This window comes from Condylura cristata, unplaced genomic scaffold, assembly GCF_000260355.1.
Source record: "Condylura cristata isolate star-nosed mole 26May11 unplaced genomic scaffold, ConCri1.0 scaffold00027, whole genome shotgun sequence".
Lineage (NCBI taxonomy): Eukaryota > Metazoa > Chordata > Mammalia > Eulipotyphla > Talpidae > Condylura > Condylura cristata.
This window is the reverse complement of record NW_004567128.1, coordinates 8,114,505-8,136,638: the sequence shown is the minus strand read 5'-3', so window position 1 is coordinate 8,136,638 and position 22,134 is coordinate 8,114,505. Positions and strand designations below refer to the sequence as shown.

Here is a 22,134-nt window from a genome sequence, read left to right as displayed (position 1 = left end):
TGAAAATGTTAAAGGTGTTTCTGTGCCCCAGCAATAATCTCGCCACTCCAAACAAACAAACAAACAAACAAGGAATGTGCAAATAAATCTGGGAATTCTGACATTAAAACAAGATTTGTCCAGTGTCTTTACAATGTAACTTCTTAGAACTTTAAAGTGATAGTGTACATGATGAATCTGCAAAAGGAATATAGCCCACAGCTTTTGATCAGAACCCCATTTTCATAAACCATCTAGTGAAGTCTCGAAGGACACAAGTACTTTGCAGAATAGTTTTGGAAAGTCTGATAACTATAGTATCATGATCCAGTATTGCCTGGAAATGAGCTGTTATGTTTAATTGATTGGAGCAAAGCTTTTTTCTTTAACTGTCAAGAATTTTTGTTTCATTTTGAATTGAGATTTTTCTAAATTCAATTATACAGTATTTACCTTAATAGTGGACTAAAATTTAAATAAAATAGGTTAAATGAAAGTTTAAAATAATTTAAAGCTTTTTTACTCAAATGTTCTGAAAAGTAATGATTGGATTCTACCTTTAACATCAAGCTAATTGCCCCAATAAACGTCTCCTGCTGAGGTCAGGGGTATTTGATGGGCATATTACCTACTAATAAACAGTGATTTTATGCCTTAACATGCCATTATAGAATGGCTCAATTACTGGCATTACCTACTCTGCATATTTACCTTTCTCTCTTGAGGTGTCAGCTGGAAAGGAGCATGGATGAACTAAGAACAGGCAGCAATAGTAATGAAAGCTTAGCCTACTGCCCCACCTGGAGTTAGGTCTCCACATTGTGTTTTGTTTTGTTTTTCATGAAATAGTGCTAGTTTCCTGACTATTAGATACCCTACATTTATGTGTAAAACCAAAAACACTTTTATATTTCCTGTCATTCTTCTCTATTAGTACAAATACAATTACAGCAGTAGCATAACTTAATTCAGTTTCCCCCAGCCTAACTAAAACATCCATAATTTCTTCTATATCTTAAAAACTAGTTATGTTTTAGCCACTATGCAGAATGATTTTGATGACCTTACATACAATGATGATCTCATCTTCAAATCTGACCTGGTCATCTAGTTTTCTGTAAGGTTGGCTGTAATCCTTTGATCACAAAGCTTGTCATAGGAAACTTGTCATTTGATAAATGTTAGATGTCGAATGATAGATCGAAGCAAAGGACAATTTTTGACATGAATAGATTGAAGTGCAGTGTTTTGGGAGAAATCTTAACTCCAGAAGTCTTGTTGGACCTATATTAAAAACCTCAGTTACAATGTTATTTTAGGTCTTACAATTAAGAGCAGGAGTTTACCAGAAAAATAGTATAAAATGATAGGAAATAATCACTTAAAAAAAAATGCCTTCCAGATCAGTACTGTTCAGCAGTCACTAGCCACATGTAGCTCTTGAGCACTTAATTCTTTAAACTAGTGTGGCTAAGAAACTGAATTTTAAATTTAAGTATCACCTGTGAGACTTGGTTAAACATTTAACAGTGCAGTTCTGTATTATAGGATTAGTACAAATTCAGCTCTTTTTTTCTATACTATTTATCAACTCTACTGTGATTCGTATTTTGAAGTTGACAGGCTAATGCTTTTTCTGCATGAAAAATACACTTAGTATACTTTTTCAGTCAGGTTTTATCAGAACTGCACTGTTAAATGTTTAACCAAGTCTAACTGGTGAATACTTAAATGTAAAATTCAGTTTCTTAGCTATACTAGTTTTGTCTTAATCTTCTACTGTGAAGATTTTGAAAAACTCTCCCAGGTGGTATATGTCTCTCAAATCACCATTCTGTGTTTTCTGCAGCTTTTTTTTCTTCTTTACAGTGACATTTCTCATTCAAGTGATAACATCAATGCATTGGGGAAATTTAGCACAGTATAGTTCACTATACTGTACTAATTAATACTGAAAAAGTGGACATCTTGGAACATGAAAGAATTTAAAAAAATTTTTAGCATGTAATTCTAGAGCTGAAGTTAATTCAACTCAACACTGTTTATATAGGAAAGCTAAGATCTATTGAGGCAGATTAGCCCAGGTCATTCATTAATAATGTCAGATTAAGGATATGCAACATTTCATTTCACTAAAATGTATTTTGTCATCAACATTTAATATAACAAATAATTTTATCAAATCTATCTTAAATACAAGTTTTGAAAGAGCAAGGATACCTTAGCATTCAAATATATGTTGTCTCTACTTTCATTAAAGCCCTCATTTGCTTTGTCAGAGCACTCAAATCCAAGATAAACTAACATACAGCTTTACCTTAGCTTTAATTTACAAGTCTGGAAAATGCAGCCAGTCTTTAAAAAAAAAAAACAGTTTCAGTTTCAGAGCAATCCTACCTATATATAAGCAAATGGTAGATCAGTGCTCAGATGAAAAGAAAGGAAACTTACTGAATGACCTAATCTGACTGTATACTTTATGTATTTCAACTCAAACAAGGTAGATGTGATTATCCTCATTTTGTAGACGAGGAAATTGAAACCCAAAGACGTTAAGTAACTTGCTCATGGTTGTACAGCTAGTTATTATGAAGACACAGGATTCAAACCCAAATCTTGGATATTGTAGATCCCCTTGACTTTCACTAGACTGCCCTGCTTGAGTTGAGAACATCATATAGATGAGTGATTCAGTCTAAATGAAATCTTTTATAAGGGAGAAAGGATACAGGTGATTTGCATGAGTAGATGTTTTGGTGGGAATTTAAAAGATAATAACCTAGAGAGAGTAGTTTTCTCATTTATGTATAGCATGAAGCCCCTCTTCTTTGATATGTATATAAGCTTCACTCTGACTCAGGATTGCCCTGTCAGATGGGGTCTCTTCCACTTAGATGACCTCTGTCATTACAGAGCCCTTCCTAAGCTGCTTCTGTCCTGCTTGCCTCCTGCTCCTATCTCTCCACCCCACAAAAACAGGCTGTGTGCTCCCCACCTGTTCTCACTCCTGGGCTGCATCCATACATCCCTTTTCCTCATGCCCATCTTTACATCCTAGCTTATGACCCCAGATCAGAGGCACCCCCCCCCACAATCATCGTGAAAGATGTGATGTCATCTATTCAAAATAGAGACAATATTTAAGACATTGATAGAGTTAGAAAAATAAAATTGATAATACTCTCCAAATACTGTGTAAGCTGACCTGAGGAACAGCATTTTTGGCACATTATGGGAAAAAATACTTTGAGATTTCTAAACAGGTGTTTTATAAATGAATATTTGAAACAGAGAGTACAGTATTTGCAAAAGGGAAACACTAGATGTTATTTACCAACTCTCCATACAGAATTCCCCCTGGGTGTGTGCTTGAGTAAACATGCTCTGTTTTTTTTAATTGCAGCTTATTAAATCATTATCTCTTTATAGTTGCATTTTCTTTTCAGAAAAATCTATTTGAGCTCCCTCAAAGTGCTAGAAAACAGGTTCTTGTTCAGCCTGAAAAAGTTAGCCATTATTTTGCTAAAGTTTAAGTAAAAAATTTAAAGAAGTTACACAATCGTTGTTTTCTTTTTTCCCTTTGGACTTTAAAACTTTTAGGTCTAAGAGCCCTAATTAACTCTTCTTTAATTGAGATACTATTTATATAACACAAAATTCACTCATGTGAAATACATAGACAATTCAGTGGTTTTTAATATCAAAAAGCTTTGCAGTCATCATCACCATCTAATTCCCAGTTTTCTTAATTTCAGTTTAATTTTCTTAATTCTAATTTCATTCACCCCCCAAATAAACCCTATCCTCATTAATAGTCACTCCCTTTCTTTCCTCAGCCTCTGGCAACCAATAATATACTTATCTGTCACTATAGATTTGCCTACTCTGGACATTTTGTATTAATGGAATCACAGAATATGTGACCTGTGTTTCTGGCATCATTCATTTAATGTTTTCAAGGATCATCCATGTTAATAGCATGTATCAATGTCTCATTCCTTTTCATAACTGAGTAACATCCCATTATATGTATAGGCCACAGATTGTCCATTCATCCATTCATTGATGGATATGTGGGTTACTTCCAGTTTGCATATTCTGAATAATGTTGTTGTGAACATTTGTGTACATGTTTTTATGTGAACATTTCTTACATTTTCTTGGGTATGTACCTAGGAGTGAAATTGCTGTGTCATATGGTAAGTCTGTGTTTAACATTTTAAAGAATTTTAAAGTTGGTTTCCAACTTATTTGTACCATCTCATATACCTACCAGCAGTGTATGAGGGCTCCTGTTTTTCCATATCCTCACCAACTTTTCTTTATAGTCGTTTTCATTGTAACCATTCTAGTGTGTGTGAAGTGGTATCTCATTGTGGTTTTGATTTGCATTTTCCTAATGACTAAAGATGTTGAGGATCTTTTAATGTACTTATTATATCTATTTGTATACTTAAGTCTTGTGCTGATTTTGTTACTTATCCTAGGACTTAAATGGAGTTTTGCGAAACTGCTGATATAGAAGATCCTTATCTGTATTATATACGTAGTTCTTCTCAGGACACTTGAGTTTTAATGTGTGCTTTTAAAAGATTTTCTTCATTTTCCAATGTGATAAATACAATGCATTCCCTAGAACAGTAGTTTTCCAACTGGAATAATAGAGTACTGTTCTGTGACAGTAGCTTAGGACAACTCATTATTTAGGACACCCCTTTCTCAGACAGACTTTCTAGAGGAATAGGAGTTAAAGTTTAATTACATAAAGAAACAGATTGAGACAGTGATGTTTTCCTTAAGTCTTATTCCTCAGTCTTGTTATCCTTTTGTATAGTTTATTTAAAGCAAGAGTAACAGGAATTGATGGTCAGTCAAAACAAAAGGTATGAAATTTCTAATATTAAACACAAGTCAACAGGTCAATGAATTATTTTCAGAAATCCAGAGAGATAGGTGGGTGTTTTATTTAAAGGTGTAACAGCTTGAAACAAAATCCCTGTTTGCCTTCTTTCCTTCAAGTTCCTGCTGGATATTGTTGTAATCAAAGAGGAATAACTATCATGAGGAGTATAGCAGTAAGGGAGGTTACTTAAATGGAAAAATATCACATGTGGATTAAAAATAAATTTAATAAGAGAAAATAACATTTACCATGGATTATTAAAAAGGAGTTCTTAAATGAGTTTTAAAATGATTTCCCCCACTGGCTATTCTGAATGTTTACAGGGTAGTACTAGGTGATGATAGAATAAAATTCTTTGCTTAGGAATATGATTGTCTAAAAAGTATTAGGTCAATAGTCAGTTGAATAATATGAATCAGGCTAAATTATCCAGGAGTGATATAAGCAGATGTAATTAGAGGAAAATTATGATCTATAGCTGCTTTCCATAGTACATTTTAACCATAAAGTGGAAAACAAATATTCCTCGTGACCCCAGTAAAGTTCGTGTTAACTCACACACAAAGAAAATATTATTTTCAACATAAAAATTAATCATTATGATACTTCTGATTCTGCAAAAATGGAGTAACCCTATTCATTCTAGGTAGGTCCTCCTTTATGACCAAATCATCTTAGACTTAACACAACAAGCAAGCACAGACTATTCTGAAGTGAACACAAGAAAACTGACTGCCTACAGATCTTGAGACTCAAAGTATAATACAAATAGACATGTATATTCTGTACAAGGTGCTGTAAACCTGGAATCATCAATAGGCACAGACAAAAAGGAATCAAGAAAAGTGTGTTCTGTTTAGCCATATAACTGGGGAAAGGGTAGCCTAACAATAGTAATAGCATGGCCATACCCATCTTACTGTAACGAAATGCAAATAGAACCCCCTCTCCCCCCCCCACCATACACACACACACATACATAAGAGATTCCTCCATCCAGGGCTGCTGGCAGGGTAGCGCAGAGACCTGATCTTCCATTCTCTGCTAGCAAAACAGACAGCATTTATATTACTTCCACTGAATGGTTTTGGAATATTTAGCAGGGTCCTAATCTTCCCTTTTTCAACCCTCTATCCCCTGAAGAAGAAAGTAATTTTCTGACTAGAACAGTCAGCCAGTCCAGCAGCCAGTTGGGCCTCCACCCACCTGGAAGCATTGTGACATAACAAGCTATTAGGAGGCAGGGCTAGGCCCCAGTCAGTCTCCCCCTACCCAGTGTCAGTAAGGAACTGAGACTCTACCCTCACCCAGCATTATTAACTAGGCAGAGCAAGATAGTTGGAGGTGGTCTACTCAATACTGTTTCTCCCCTCTCTTACATCAGGGGGCCTAATTGGGATCAGAGATTTCATCCCCGTGTGGCATCTACAAGTTAGAACAACGTAGTGAATGCAGGTGACACTTAGTTGACACTTGTCCTCCTCTCTCCACTATTGCCAGCTGTGCCCTTTGGGGAACTGAGCTTTATACTCTTGCTTGCAGCAACAAAAAGCAATATGAGTCAACTTCGTACTTCCTCATCTCTCTGCTGTCAGTGGAACCCATCAGGGAGGTGATGTAGGCAGTGTGCGACTTTCACTGGGACCGAGAGTGGAACTGAACTCTGTCCCACCTATCTGCAAAAAAGCAGTGAGGGTCACTGCTAGAATGGTGAAGGCAGAGCCCAAAGGAAGTTGAACATACACACGCACCCTGCCCTCATACTATGCCTTAAGTGTGGGGGGGGGGGAACCGCCTATTAAAAAAAAAGATTAAGTATGACTCAGCATCTTGTCCAAAAGGTCCGTTGTACAGCCAAAAATCACATCTACCAAGAACAAGGAAAATACAGTATAACTGAGAGGAAAGTCAACAGATAGCAATATCAAGATGCTTCAGATGTTAGAATTACCTGACACAGATTTTTAAGCACTCATAATAAAAATGCTTCAGTAACCAATTGTAAACACTTGAAACAAATGAAAAACTAGTCTCAAAAAAATAGAGAACAGAGCATGTAGATTTTAGTACTGAAAAATACAATTAACTGAAATAAACTTACTACATGGGCTCAATAAAAAGAACAGATATAACAGGAGTCAGTAAAATTGAAAATAGAGCGATGGAAATTATCCAATCTGAACTAGAGAGGAAAAGAAAAAGAGAGAGCTTTAGGGACCTGGGGAATTTTAACAAAAAAAAGTAATTTTCATGTCTTCAGCATCTGAGAAAGGAGAGGGTAGGGGGAATGGCTCTGGAGAAATCATGACAGAAATTTCTCCAAATTTTGTAAAAGACATCAGTCTACAAATTCAGGAAGCTGGCTGAACTCCAGATAGAAATTGCAAAAAAAAATCACACCCAGACACATCAAAATAAAAACTTTGGAAACAAGGAATTGTTTGATTATAGATTATCAATTTTGCAAAATAAATGTCTTAGATTAGCTTCACAACAATTTGGATATACTTAACACATCAATATGTACACATAAGAAATGGTTAAGATGGTAAATTTTGTTACTTTTAACCATTAAAGAAATTTTAAACTTTTGAAAAATAGATAAAAAATCTTGAAAGTAGCTAGAGAAATGAATTATTACCTATAGAGGAATGATGACCCAGTTGACTGTACATCTCACATTAGAAATCATGAAAGCCATAGCAGATGTTTTGTCATTTTTCAAGAAATGAAATAAAGAATGTTAGCCCAGAATTCTACACCTAGTTATATCTTTTAGGAATGAGGTTGCAGTCAAAGTAATCTCAAATGGATACTAAAAGGAAAGCAAACTTGCCTATAGAAGACCCTGAAAGCCTGACTAAAGGTAGTTCTTCAGATAGAAAGGAAGTGTTAAAAGAAGGCTCTGAAACATCAGGAATAAAGAAATAATAGTGTGAATGCTATACAGTGTATTCTAAAAAATACGAAAGAAAGCACTTTATAACTCATTTTATGAGGCCAATATTACCATCATACCAAAACCCAAAGGTAGTATAGAAAACTAGACTAATTTCCCTCAACAATATAGGTAAAGAATCAACAAAATATTAGCAAAATAAATCTAGCAACATATAAATAGAACTATGTACCCTGACCTAGTGGGTTTTACTCCAAGGATGTAAGACTGGTTCAGTATTCAAAAATAATCCGATACAGGGTGTGAAATTAAAAGTTAAGAAAAATCATATCCATAATGCAAAAGATACATTAAAATAAATATTTAGTCATAATAAAAACTCAGCAAAACTAAGAATAAAGGGAAACCTTTTCCAGAATATTTATTTTAAAAACTGTAACTGGCCCTCCCTGGTGGTGCAGCGGGTTAAAACACAGCACTGAGAATCTAAAGCTGCTTCAGCATGAGTTCGATTCCCGCCTGCCCCGGAAGTGACCACATGGCATGGCAGACCTCTCCTGACCCGCCTGCTGCTCCCCTCAGCAGTATTCTTCGTCGATCTGCCTGTTCTGCTCCCCACTCTGTCTCTGGTGAAGCCTCTTGCCGCCCCTGAGCCTCTAGCCGGTACCCCAGTTCCGTATGCACAAATAAATCTTAAAAAAAAAAAAGCTGTAACTGACATCATACTTAATGGTGACAGACTTGAATGTTTTCTCCTTAAGATGAGAAACAAGACAAAGATGCTCACGTTCACCACTGCTGTACAGCATAGTCCTGAAAGTTGTTACTAGTTCAGTAGGCAAGAAAAGGAAGTAAAAAGCATACAGATTGGAAAGAAAGAAATAAAACTTCCTATTTGCTAGTAACATGGCATCCAAGAAATCTACATAAAACTAAAACTAATTAGTGAACTCAGCAAGATTGCAAGATATAAGATAGAAAAATAAATTGTATTTATGTACATTAGCAGTGAATGTGAGGAAACTGAAATAAAAGGCAAAAACTTGTAGTTGCAAAAAAAAATGTAGGTATAACTCTAACAAGCTATATATAGAATTCATATGCTGAAAACTAAAACTGCAGATGAAATGAATCTGAATAAAAAGATCTGAATAATTGGAGAGGTGTAGCATGTCCTTAAATTGGAAGACAGCGAAGTAAGTTCTCCCCAGGTTGTTCTTTAGGTTTGTTTGTTTGTTTAATTTATTTATGCACACAGAACTGGGGTACAGTCCAGAGGTGCAGGAACGGTGAGAGGATTCACTAGAGACAGAGTAGGACGCAAAACAGGCAAATTGATGAAGTACACTGCTGAGAGGAACAGCTGGGGAGACAGGAGAGGTCTGTTGTGCCATGTGGGTCAGCTTCTGGGCGGGGATCAAACTCACACTAACATGGCTGTGGCTAACCCATTGCGCCACCAGGGAGAGCCCATTGTTCTATAGGCTTAACACAAGCTCAAAGGAGCTAAAATATCTAAGGATGAAAAATGTACAAAATGAAGAATAATGTAAACATATAACAAATGAGAAAGTTAAAAGATAAAAATAGAAGGTATCACTACATCCAATTTTAAGGTTTACTATGTAGCTTTAGTAATCAAGTCTGTAGTATTAGTGGAGCAATAAATATGTAGAAATAAAATAGATAACCAAGAAATAGATCCATGAAAGTATATGCAGCCAACTGATTTTTGTCAGTGGTGCAAAAGCAGTTCAGTGGAGGAAGAGTATAAATGTTCTGATTTTGATAGGGAGTTATGTAAGATATAAGCAATGGATTATGTGTATATGGAGCCTCTTAGTATTATTTTTTTTAACTTCCTTTTAGACAGTGGTGCTTGCAGCACTCACATCCATCGGTAAAACATGAACCTCAACTACACCTCATACCTCATGCAAAAATTACTTCAAAGTAGATCATGGGTTTAATATATAATGTAAAATTATAAAACTTTCAGAATTTAGTCATAGAAGAACATCTTCAGGACCTAGGCTCAAAAAGCGCAATCCATAAAAAAGCGAACACCAAGGTATTCACCAAGGTGAAAGCATTTGCAAACCTGTAGTCGAGATAGGACTTGTATCTAGCATATAAAAAGAACTCTCAAAACTTAATAACAATAAGCAATTTAATTAGAAAAAAAAAGACAAAAGAGATAAACAGACTTTTCTAGGAAGATATGTAGATAGGAAATAAGAATATGAAAATATGTTTAACCTGGTTAGCTATCAGGAAAATGAAAATTGAAATCATAGTGAAATATCACTGTACCTAATTAAAATGGCCAGGATAAAATATAGTGACAATACCAAATGTTGGTGAGGATGCAGACAGAGCTAATATTTCATATATTGCTGGTGGGAATGTAAAATGATAAAGCTTTTCTGGAAAATACTGGATTGTGGAAAAAGTCATGATGCATTTTTTGGTGTGTGTGACTTTTCTCACAACCTGTTTGGCCAACCTTTAAATACAAAACATACTCTTTAACTATAAACTGTATGACCCAGCAGTCACATTCCTGGGCATTAATTGTATGTCCACACAGAAGTCTATACATAACTGTTAATAGCATCTTTATTTATAATATTCCAAAAATAAGAAGCCAAACATCCTATAGGTGAGCAGTTAATCTGTGATACATCCATACCATGGAATACTACTCAATAACTGAAATGAATGAATTATTGATACATAAAACAACTTGTATGAATCTCAGAATTATGCTAAAATGAAAAAAAGATTACATAGTATGTGATTCCATTGATGTTATATTCTTAAGATAGAAATGGAGAATAGTGGTTGCCAGGGTTGAGAAAAGGGGGTGGATATGGTTATAAAGGGACAACACATGGGATCCTTGTGGTGCTAAACTATTGGGTAGACATAGAAACCTACATATGTGATAAAATGGCATAGACACCCATGAATACCTGTAAAACAAGTGAAATGTGAAAAAGGTCTGTGCATTGTCCCAGTATAAGTGTTCTGATTTTGATAGGGAGTTATGTAAGATATAAGCACTGGATTATGTGTATATGGAACCTCTTAGTATTATTTTTTTTAACTTCCTGTGAATCTGTTACAGTGTTAAATCAGGAAGATTAGCTAAAATTCAATGTCAGAGCTCAATTCAAAACAGTAAAATATGACCAAAAGAATATGTCCTTAATATTAAAAAACTAATCTCAAATCAATAGCCAGCATCAAGCTTGATGGGGACACATAGTAAGCAGTCTCATTAAAACTATGCCTGCTATTTCACCTCTGTTTCACATTCTAAAAAAATTTATTAATGCAGTTAGACAAAATCAAAGACTATCCAAAGGAAGGTTAAAGGATTACTGTTCATGGGTTATATCAGCTACTGAAATAGTCTAGGGAAACCACTGAAAAGGTTTGTTAAAACTAACGATAATCTAATAAGGTGGTATACAAAATATATTCAGAAATCAATAAATAGCTTTCCTAATTGGAAATGAATATGCAAAAATAAAAAAACCTCATCCAAAATAGCAATAAAAATCCTTCAAGTATGGAAATAAACAAGCAAAGGACAGGAACTAAATGAAAACTAACCGGGCTGCATTAAAAAATAATTTGAATGAATCCTGAGTAAAGCTGTGGTTAGAATTAATCAAAGAGCTGCAATTAGAAACTGTATTTTTGATTATTTTTTTCAGAAGTAAGCCTTGCTGGCAGGTTGTGTCTATACCTATGTGATTTTTAAATATATGCATTTTTTTTAATTAGAGTGAATAGTTTCCTAAGAAAATTCAACTCCAGGCTTGTTTAAACCACTTTGTGTTAAGATATAGTTGGTAGTACACAAATAGAGCACCTCCTTGAATGTTAAGTTCTGATTTATTGTGCATTTGAACAAGCCCCATTCTATCTTGTTTCACTTGTAAGTTATAAATGTTGTCTTCTTTTTGTTCATAAGGATGTAAGTTTACTTAAGTAATTGTTAGTTAATTTTTATGTTAATAGCAATGAATATTGGGTTCAGTTTAGAGAACATTTAAGTATCAATTGTTTTTACCTATGAAGAAACAGGTTCAGATAGTTTTGCCACAGTCAAATATCAAATAAAAGCCTGGACTTTGAAACCCATCTTTAGATAGTAGGGTTTCATTAAATCTCTAGAAACCAGAAAAAAAATTATTAGACTTGTTCTTAAGACTACTAAATCAGCCAACCCGATTAACCCACAGTATACCGATTTTTACCCTTAGAAATGTACGTCGGCCCATTAGCCCTTCCGATATTTGTATTTGTCATTTCTGTTGGCAAAATGAGCCAGGGAAGAGAGACACTAACAGTTATTAGACACCCAACATGCCTAGGCATACTAAACTTTTTACTACTGCCTCTGGCATAACCAGTATCCAAATCCTGCGGATTAGAAGACTAAGATTCATGTTTAGTAACTTTTCCAAAGTCATACATAAAATAAAAGGCAAACCAGGTTTTGAGATGACGTCAGGCTCCAGAGCGCCACGGACTTTACTCTGATTTTCCCTACCATCTAATCACAGGAGTGTAAGATGCTTGCTTAAAAAAAAAAAAAAGAAAAGAAAAAGAAATACTGGTCTATGGGACTCAGTTTTTCAAAATTCTCATCAGTTTTAGTTTGGGGTAAGTCCAGGTTATATATAACTGAGAGAAAGCTTACGTGATTCTGATCATGAGGGAGGTTTAGCCACTATGGAAAACTGTTTGGAGGTTCTTCAAACTGCTAAACATGGAGCTTCCCTACGACCCAGCAATCCCACTCCTAGGTATCTACCCAAAAGACACAAAAACACTGATTGAAAAAGATACTTGTACCCCCATGTTTATTGCTGCTTTATTTACAATTGGAAAAACATGCCCAAAAGTAGATGACTGGATAAAAAAGATGTGGTACATATATACAATGGAATATTACTCAGCAACCAAAAAGGAGAAACACATGTCTTTTGTAGCAACTTGGATGGAGCTGGAAAAGATCATGCTTAGTGAGATAAGCCAGAAAGAGAAAGAAAAATACCAGATGGTTTCACTCATAGCAGGAGTATAATGGACCAGGCGAGAAAATAACAAAAATAATGAACAACCATGAGGGAGGTTTAGGATATACTACTCCTGAGTGCTAAGAGGTGGGGTTTGAAGGTATTAGGCAAAAATAAGATCGAGATAGAGGACTTTAAAAACAGTTGACTACAAGTTTTCTTTACTAGTAAAATAAGACTAGTAAGGTTGGATTGTACAGATTATAAAATTGCTTTAGATTCTTTAATCTCCATAGGAAAATGTATTTTTTTATTAATACTGTTCTGTTGGATGACATTTGTAATGCTCTTTGGCATTATATTTGTTTATACTTGGTACATAGGCACCACTGAAGAATATAGATAAAGCTATTTTTTAGATGTAGACAGAATTAGACTTAAAGAAATACCATAAAACAGATTTAAATACAAAATCAGTAATTTCAGGTATAATAACCCCACATATCTTAAATAACTTTAATCCTTAAAGTCACAGAATTATAACCTTTCACGTTGTAAGAGCTTAGATATCCACATATTTTATGCACAAAGAAACCACAACTCAAGAGACTTAGGGGCTTGCTCACAGTTAGTCATCCACTTTCAAATCCATGCCAGCGAAGGTTCCCTAAAATGCCTATGGGCTGCAGATAAGTATCAGAAAATAGTGACTTTTCCAAGGTCATACTGCTTTCTAGAAATAAATTTAGTAGCAAATCATGTTTCCCTTATATTTACTACTTTGTGTAATTTTATGGTTTCTTTCCTTTTTAATTGCCCTATTGAGAGTATTATTATATTTAAAAGAGAGTATTATTATATTTAAAAGAATCTATTTAGGAGATTATACAATTAGAAATAATCTCATCAATGGTATGTTAGACAAACCATTAGCTTCTTAAAACTGCGTTTAGCAGATGTACACTTTCAGAACATGTTAAGGATGAACTCTAATTTTCTCCACTTTTTATTACAAAATTTTTATGAATAGGAGAAAATGAGCATAATAGATAACTGTACATGAATTCTAACAGCTATATGTCAGTATTTTGTCACATAGTAGGAAGCTTTGGAATCAGACTTGGGTTCACTTATCTGCAGATTTACTAGCTCTGTGATCTTGGACAAGTTATTAAATCTCAGCCTACCTTTTCTCTTCTCTACTGAATATAAAAACATACTTCACAGTTTATTAATGATTAACTGGGATTACATGAGAGAATACATGTAATATGACTAGCATTGTTTATGAACAAAATGGGCATTGCATTGCTTAAATGGCAGACAGGTATTAATTTCCTTGAACTGGTAGTTATTAAGTAGAATATTGATTCTGAATGAGTGCTTTAGTTTGTTTTTTCAACTTTCACATCATAATCTAACAATATGATCTATATTATTCCTGCTGTTACAAATTTTGGATTTACTTTATGACCTAGGACATGGTCTGTCTATAGCTCTTCATAGGTACTTGAAAAGAGCTCATTTTCTTTTTGCATTATAAAATGTATTACCTACCTATTCTAATAAAAAATTACTTCATATGATTTGTCCTTATTTTGTTTACTATGCTAATTGATAACTAGCATCCTAAAATTTGCTATTTAATTTTGTTTTCATTTATCTCATGTTATCCAAAGCATCTACTCTGATTTGTGGTTAGATTAGTCTGCACTTAACTCTTCAATACCATTGTGCATTTACTATTTCTAATTACTTGGAAAAAGTAACGCATACCTAGTGTAGAAAATCTGAAATATAAAGAAACATACACAAGACATTTATTATGAAAAATCTCTATAACAAAATATGATTAGGAGTAGGGGTTTTAGAATCATTTGACTGTTATTACTCTTAAGCAGGGTATTGGAACTTTTCATTTATTCAGCAAATATTGAGCACCTAATATGTACTAGGCATTTTGTTAAGGACTGATGATGCAATAACTAAAAAAGGATAACATACCATCTTGGCTTAATTTCCTCATTTGTAAATTAGAGAGAATGCCTTGCAACGCTGTTAGAAGCATCAAAGATGATTTGTAGTGCTAGTGCTTGTCTGGTGCACGGTAAGAGCTCAGTAAATGATAGCAGTTATTATTACTGTATGTATTTAAGTACTAATTACGTTTTTTGTCCCAAAAAAATGATCTTTTTAATCAGCCTAACATTTTTTACCTCACATTTTAGTTTTGGCCTTAATATTACAAACACTTGCTTTATTTTTCTTTATGCTGTTCTGTACCTACTGTTTTATTTGGGTTTCTCCTTAAAGCAGTAAATGCGTGGGTTTTTTAAACTTTTAAAACATATAATCTAAGACTCAAAAGTTTTTATCATCAGCATTTCAAACACTACCGGAGTAGTGAAATGAACCAGCATATTCTCATAACCTAACCTCAAGGATTATCAACTCAATAGTCACATCTTGTTTCATGTCTGCTTCTCCCCCTGCCCTCCCCCTCCAATGTACACATGCATACATGCACAGAGACAAATCTCTCTGTTCTCCTAATCATAGGTATATCATTTCAGATGTAAATAATTACATTTATATTTCTTAAAACGTAACTAACATACTATCATTCATACACATGTCAATAATTATAATAACATCAAATATCTAGGAAGACTTATGCTTTAAACTGTACATTTCTTACATTATTACTTTTGGAATTGCTTTTGTCATCTTAAGTTTTTTATTCTTTCCTTGTAGCTTTTATTTGTTTGTTTGTTTGTTTCTAATGCCACATGAATTATTTTGTTAGAGGAGGTTATAAGATATTAAAGAATTATGGGGCTGGAAAAAAACTGGGTTTGAGTCCTGCTTCTGCCATTTACTAATTAACTTTGCTGAGCCTTGGTTTCATCATCTGTAAAATAGGGGCAGTTATACCTAACCTCATGTTCTGGGGTTGAATGCAAACTGGGGTTGAATGCAATACCTGTGTAAAGTACTATTTAACAGTCTTTTAATAGTACTTTAGATAGCTATTATCTTCTCTAGTAATTTGCACTGCAATAAAAAATAAAATTCTTCGCTACTATATGGTATTTCAAGATAGTCCAAATTTATATAAATTAGCTAATTGCTAAAAATAGTGGTTTTTACGTATCCTTTTAGGAAAGACAGAGAATCTAAAATCTTTGTTTCTCCTTTCCATTACCTTTTTTACTTTGAATCCACAGTAATTTAACCTGAGGTGACAAATCTTACCTTCGACTTTCTAAGATTTTGTATTGTTTATATACTGTATCAATTATTTGTTCTTTACTGTTGACCCTTTTTCTTTTAGTGAGGTTAATAATTTTGTTCAGTTATTTCTACATAATAAGTTGGTATCAGTACTTTATCAGTTCTTTTCTACTTCAGTATTCTTGAGTTCTTATTTTGATTCTCTTTTGATGGTCTAAGACATACTTTTGAACAATTTGTTGAAAAAGATGCGACCAAGTGGTGAAATTTTTTTAAGACTTTGCAAATCTAAGTATAATTTTCTATAACCTTTGTATATGAAAAGTTAGGACAAGGTATAAAATTCTTAGATAACTTTCCCCCTTCAACTCTCTAAAGTTAATACTTCATTGTCTTCTGGCATTTTATTGTTGCAGAGGAGAAATCTGAGGTCAATCTGCTTTTAGTTCCTTTGAAAATAACCTATTTTTTTCTGCTTGTATGCTTATAGGATTATATCTTTATCCTTGAAATTTAAAAACATTTGCCAGGACATGTCTTGGTGTTGATGATCTCTGTTGAACCTTCTCAGTCTCCAGTCTCAGGTATTTTTTTTCAGAACTGGAAAGTTTTTGTACTTTTGATTGATTAAACTGCTCTGTTTTTTTTGTTTTGTTTTGTTTTTTTAAGGAACATCTGTTACTCATAGATTATTTCTACGTCTGTCCTCCATAGTTTTTAATCTTTTCTTTTTTTTTTTCATTTACTCAAGTTTGTCCTTTGTGGCATGGATTCTGTTTTCTGTAGTGTCAATTCTAATACTTGCTATTCACAATGCAGATTTAATTTTGGCTACTGTGTTTTCATTTCTTTATTCTTATCTCAACATACTCTTGTTTCATATGCAGAATTCCCTTTAGGGGTACACTCCAAAAACCACAAGGTGGATTCAAGCCCATTAAAATGAATCTGTTTTTTGAGGCCACAACCATAGGACCAGAAAGAAAAAAACAATCCTGAAAGGGTCCTCTTAAATTTAAATGTAGATATAACCAAAGGTCATACCTCCCCTAGTCTAGAAAATCGAACAGTCTTGAGTACTAACAGGCCTTTAGTTGCTAGAGGAATAGCAAAGTGGGCATGAGGACATCATAACTAGAAATAAACCTTTTTCAAATTACATTTATTGTTCTTTATAAAAATAATACACAATAAATGTATATAATTTTGAAAATATAGTACAAAGAAGAAAATTCTATGACCCAGGTAACTACTGATAAGATTTTATATATGTTTTGCCAAGTTACATGCACACATGTTGGGGGAGGGGTGTAAATGGGTTTGTACTATGTAGTTTTATATCCTTTTTAATTATATATATATTACAAGCATATTTTTGCATCATTAATTTTTCTTTGAGGCCCTGATTTTAACCATTGCATAATATTCCTACATATGAATAGATGTCTTATGATTTACTTAACCAGTCCCCTGTTGGTCATTTAGACTGTTTTCTATTTTACAGTATAATGAGTATGATGAATATCACTGTACATAAGTCTTTATGCACATCTCTGATATTTCCTTAGGATAAATGAGGAGCTGATTCTTAATCCTGTCACATTGGTAAGGATTATATACATTCCTTATTAAGAATATAAAATGCTTGTTTCTTATTGTTTCGATGTGATTGCATAGAAGATTCTTTGGATTTTGAACAATTTGATGGTACTTAACTGAAGTTTGAGAGAGGTTTCTAAAGCCTCATCCTCAGCACCTTCATGGAATTCCCGTTGCATACACTTTTGGTAGGAAAACCACTGCTGATATAAAGGAGTTTGGAAGGCAGCTATACTTGGGAAAACTTGAAGATGGTTTAAAAAAAAAATGTGGTCCTTGCTCATTCCTACAATCTGGGTCTCCAAGTTATTACCCTAGGACTCTTGATCCTTTCTTTTCCTCCTTTTCCGGTTATTTCAGGTTGTTGTTTTCTCTGAGGAATTCTTTTTCTCCCAGCATTCATAGGTACATTTGATTTCTAGGAGGAGATTATCAGGAGATGGTATGTCCTACTATAAATTCAAGGTAGCATTTATCAGTCACGGACCATTTTTTAATTTTAAATATTCTGGTAGATGATGATTTCCTGCTGGACTCAAAAGCATGTTTTCTTTCTTAACTTGCACTTTCTTCAGAGATCTCAAACGGCAGCCTATATATGTGCATGGTTGTAATATGCCCTTACACCAACACAATCTGTTCAGTAGGATAACTTAAAAATGATTTTTTAAGTGGTGAAAAAATCTTATTTTTAACATTTCAGATTTTTTCTTAAAATGCTTGGGAATACTCTAGAAGTCCTGACACCTTGGTTCAGAATTATTAATCTGAATTGTTCATCCTCTTTGAACTTAGAAGGTGATGTTAAGTGATAATTTTATGCTATAGCCTAGAAAATTAGTTTGAAAACAATTCTGCTAAAACTCAAACTAACAGTCTCCTTTTTCTGATTTGGTCTTTTGTGACCCATATTGTAGGTTATTCTAATTTTTTACTTTTACACATTTCAGACTAGCAAAGCATGATTAGCATTTCCTAACCTTTTCTAGTATTTCACATAATATTTGCATATGCACAATCTGCCAAGCTCTTTAATTTTTTCCTAGAAGGCATTATGGTGGGATGAGAGAGGATAAATACATTTGCTTCACTGTTAAACTTCTTTTTTGTCCATACACACTCTTTAGCCACATTGTATAAAAATGTACTTCACATGAATGATCTTTGCCACCCTGCTTGGCTGGAAATTGGCCATAGTAACTGGTGAAACAAGTATCTCAACACTCTCCTGTACTTCTTCATTGCATTACATCTTCAGAACAGAACTATAGAAATGTAAATATTACACAATAAGTTGAGGCAGCAGAGGGTACAGAGCTAGCATTTACTAAGCACCTACTGTCCCTAGGTGGATCCTTGTAATTACAAGGCAGTTTTTATATGTATGTGTGAGGCAGCTATTATATACATCTCACAAATGAAGAAACTGAGCCTCAAAATACTTAGAAACTTACCGAAAGTTAGGTAAACTACAGTAGTGACAGAGATAGGGTTGAAACCAAGTACTAGTAAGCTTCAAATCACTTTTTTATTTGTTTCTTAAAATTAGAGAAACAAGTTTTCTTGCTTAATAGGTATTAGCCCTTTAATTTTTAGAACTACAGAAAGTGCAATACTGAGTCAGACTGATGGGCGGGCCACCTATCCCAGTCTCTAATGAAGCAGAATCATTTTTCAAAAGGGAAACTCTTAACTTCAGCAGTAACTTCATGCTCATTGCTAATACGTAACATTTGAATTCTTGTTTTGATGAAACAATATAAAGGTTTCTTGAAATAAAGGTGACTTTTATAGTAGCCTTATTGGCTTTCATGTTTTCCCACTTTAAAAATTAAATTCTTCAAAAATTTAAATCTGTACTAAACTCAGAAAGGAAGTAGTATTTTTGTAAAAAGTATAAAATAAAATACCTTTAGATCATGCTTCACTTGGGTTTTTTTCCCCTTAGATTATTTTCTAGACTACTGCTATTAATTAGCTGAGTGAGTTCAGAAAAGAAAATATATTGTAAAATTTATGCATGATGTGAAGCTGAAAATAGTGAAGGGGTTGTTAGCAGATTTGGAGTCCAGTCTATAGATACTATAGCAGTAGATCGGAACTGAAAAAAAAATTTAAAAATTTAAACAAGCTTTATTCATGGGACTAAGTAACAACAGGTATAGGATAGAGGCTGTGGTGCTTAACTGCAGTGTAAATGAAGAAGACAAGGATTTAATCAACAGCCAACAGTGCAAGTCAACAGTGTGTTGTGGGCATTCCAAACAAAAATGTATGTGTGAACTGTATGACATTTAGAATGAGAGATGTGATGCCCTTTACTCTGTATTGATCATATGATGGTTAGAATGTTAATTGCATTGCATCCTTTAAGATGAATTGGATGCATGTTCAGAAAAAGAGGATGGTTTTGTCCTGTTTGAAGGAACTTGAATTATAGTTGGTATTTCTAGCTGTAGATTTACTTTCTTTACTAATTAAATAGTTAACCATGTTTATTTAGTGAAACTCTTAAAGGAACTTTCTCATAGGAGAGCTGCCATATGACAAGATTTTTTAGGTAGGATCCAGTGCTTTTTTTGAAATCATGCAGTATGCTGCCTGATGAGATAGTTCCTGTAGTTCAAATACAAGTAACAGTGGGATAGAAATAATTGAAACATATGTGTTTGGAAGAAAAGACTTTCAAGATCCCTTGCCAATCTTGTTTTTATTCTCAGATTCAAAGGACTTTATGCAGTACTAGCTTTTCCTCATGAAGCGACCTCATCTTAGTAGTAACTTGCATTGGTACATGTCTTTACAGTATGGAAAGTAGTTTCTTGTGAGCTAACTCCATTTTTAGCCTAACAAATAACCCTTTGGGCAGACAGGGCAAGTATTCCCATTTTGAACAGATAAAGTAATAAATAGACTAAAGGGAAGTTTCAGTTGTCCAAAATCATAAAGCTTTTAAGTGGCAGGACCTAGGACTTCTATACCTGGTCTACCAATTCCAAATTTAGTACTGTTTCTGCTCTACCAGTTTCCCTTAAAAGTAAGTTGTAAGTTGTGATTCTTGCTTAGCATACATTGAAAGCCACGAGGAACAGATGGTTAAAGCAGTACTCTCATGGAAAATCCAAGTATAGCTCTAGTTAGACCAAGGGTTCTAAAAGCCAAATAATCAAGAGCCATTGAGCAAATCTGTGTCATAGAAAAAGAACTGTGTGTACAATTCATGATAAAATTTATTTTCAGCTGCTAGATGAACAATGGTCAATGGTACCATTTGCTAAGATAACACAAATATGAAAAGTAGCTGATTGATGGTCCACATATGGGGTACTTAAATTTTGGTCATAATGAAAATCCGTAGGATTTACTGTTTACTAACTGCCAGGCACTATATTTAGGGTTTTATTTCATGTAGTCTTCACAGCAGTTCTTGGAAGCTCATTTTAATCCTCTCTGAATAGGAAGAAACTAAAGCTTAGCTAGTTTAAATAACTTGTCCAAGGCTTCATAATTAGTAGTGTAAGCAGAAATTCGAATCTAGATGTCTGACTCCAATGCCAGTGTGCTTAAAAGCTAATTCTTAAGCTAGTTCTTAAAAACTGGGATATTAGGGCAAAAGCAATCAGTAGTCAGTTGAATAAATGGCTTTTTAGGGAAAGATGTATCCTAGAGTTATTTGAGTATCTTTACCACAGTAATAGGCAATATTATACCCTCTGAAAATGTCTTAGGAAAATTAACATTTTGTACCTGTCTCCTTCCTTTCCCCATTTTGTGTTTTAGCACTATTTCTGTGCTTTGCAATATTGTATAGCATTACCTAACCAAAAACTATCCTCTGTGAGTGAGTGAAAATGAAAGGTGTCCTTTATGTGGGACATAGAGATTCGCCAGAATGGGGCCATACTTTAACCTTTCATCTCTATATTGGTGCCTAGAGCAAAGCATGAATGAAATGAAATGGATGGGTGAATGGATAAATAGTAATGGGGAGAGTAGAGACAAAACTACAAATTCCAGAGCAGCAACCTCATGTGAGATATGGGGTTAATGAGTGGACTGCCTTTTATTTCCCAGTTGATAACGATCTGAAGACAGCTTAGGTCCATGTACATATGTGGAATTAACAAATGGTTAGGGACATCTATTCCTTTTTCCAATGAGAGAACTAGAAAAGACATGATGTGTTCCTGACTTTGTTTGCTTTTGTTTTAATTACACAAATAATGCATATTTATCATAGGCATTGTAGACACATTAAAAATCAAATAATAAAAAACAAAATCTAAATTGTCTAAAATATACCACCCAGAGATAGCCACTGTTAGCATGTTGATGTATATCCTTCCAGAGTTTTTCCCATACAAATATATACATTGAAGCATGTATATATTTATTTAAAATGGGACCATACAATCCATACTGTTTTGTAAACTGCTTTTTCACTTACTACATGTGACTGTCTTTCCATGTCAATAAATTTACAT

At 34.0% G+C, this 22,134-nt stretch overlaps 1 protein-coding gene across 3 annotated transcripts in view; it reads left to right on the top strand.

The window, feature by feature from the left end:
* The window catches only part of RPS6KA3 (ribosomal protein S6 kinase, 90kDa, polypeptide 3), a 103,487-nt gene that overhangs the window by 6,000 nt on the left and 75,353 nt on the right, over positions 1-22,134 (top strand). Inside the window, exons 2-3 of one of the 3 annotated variants that reach the window (XM_012730336.1) lie at positions 16,542-16,635; positions 17,620-17,656. The exons of the other annotated variants lie outside the window; for them this stretch is intronic. The gene's annotated coding sequence lies outside the window, so the exon portion shown is untranslated. The remainder of the gene's footprint in view (positions 1-16,541; positions 16,636-17,619; positions 17,657-22,134) is intronic. 3 annotated transcript variants of the gene reach the window in all.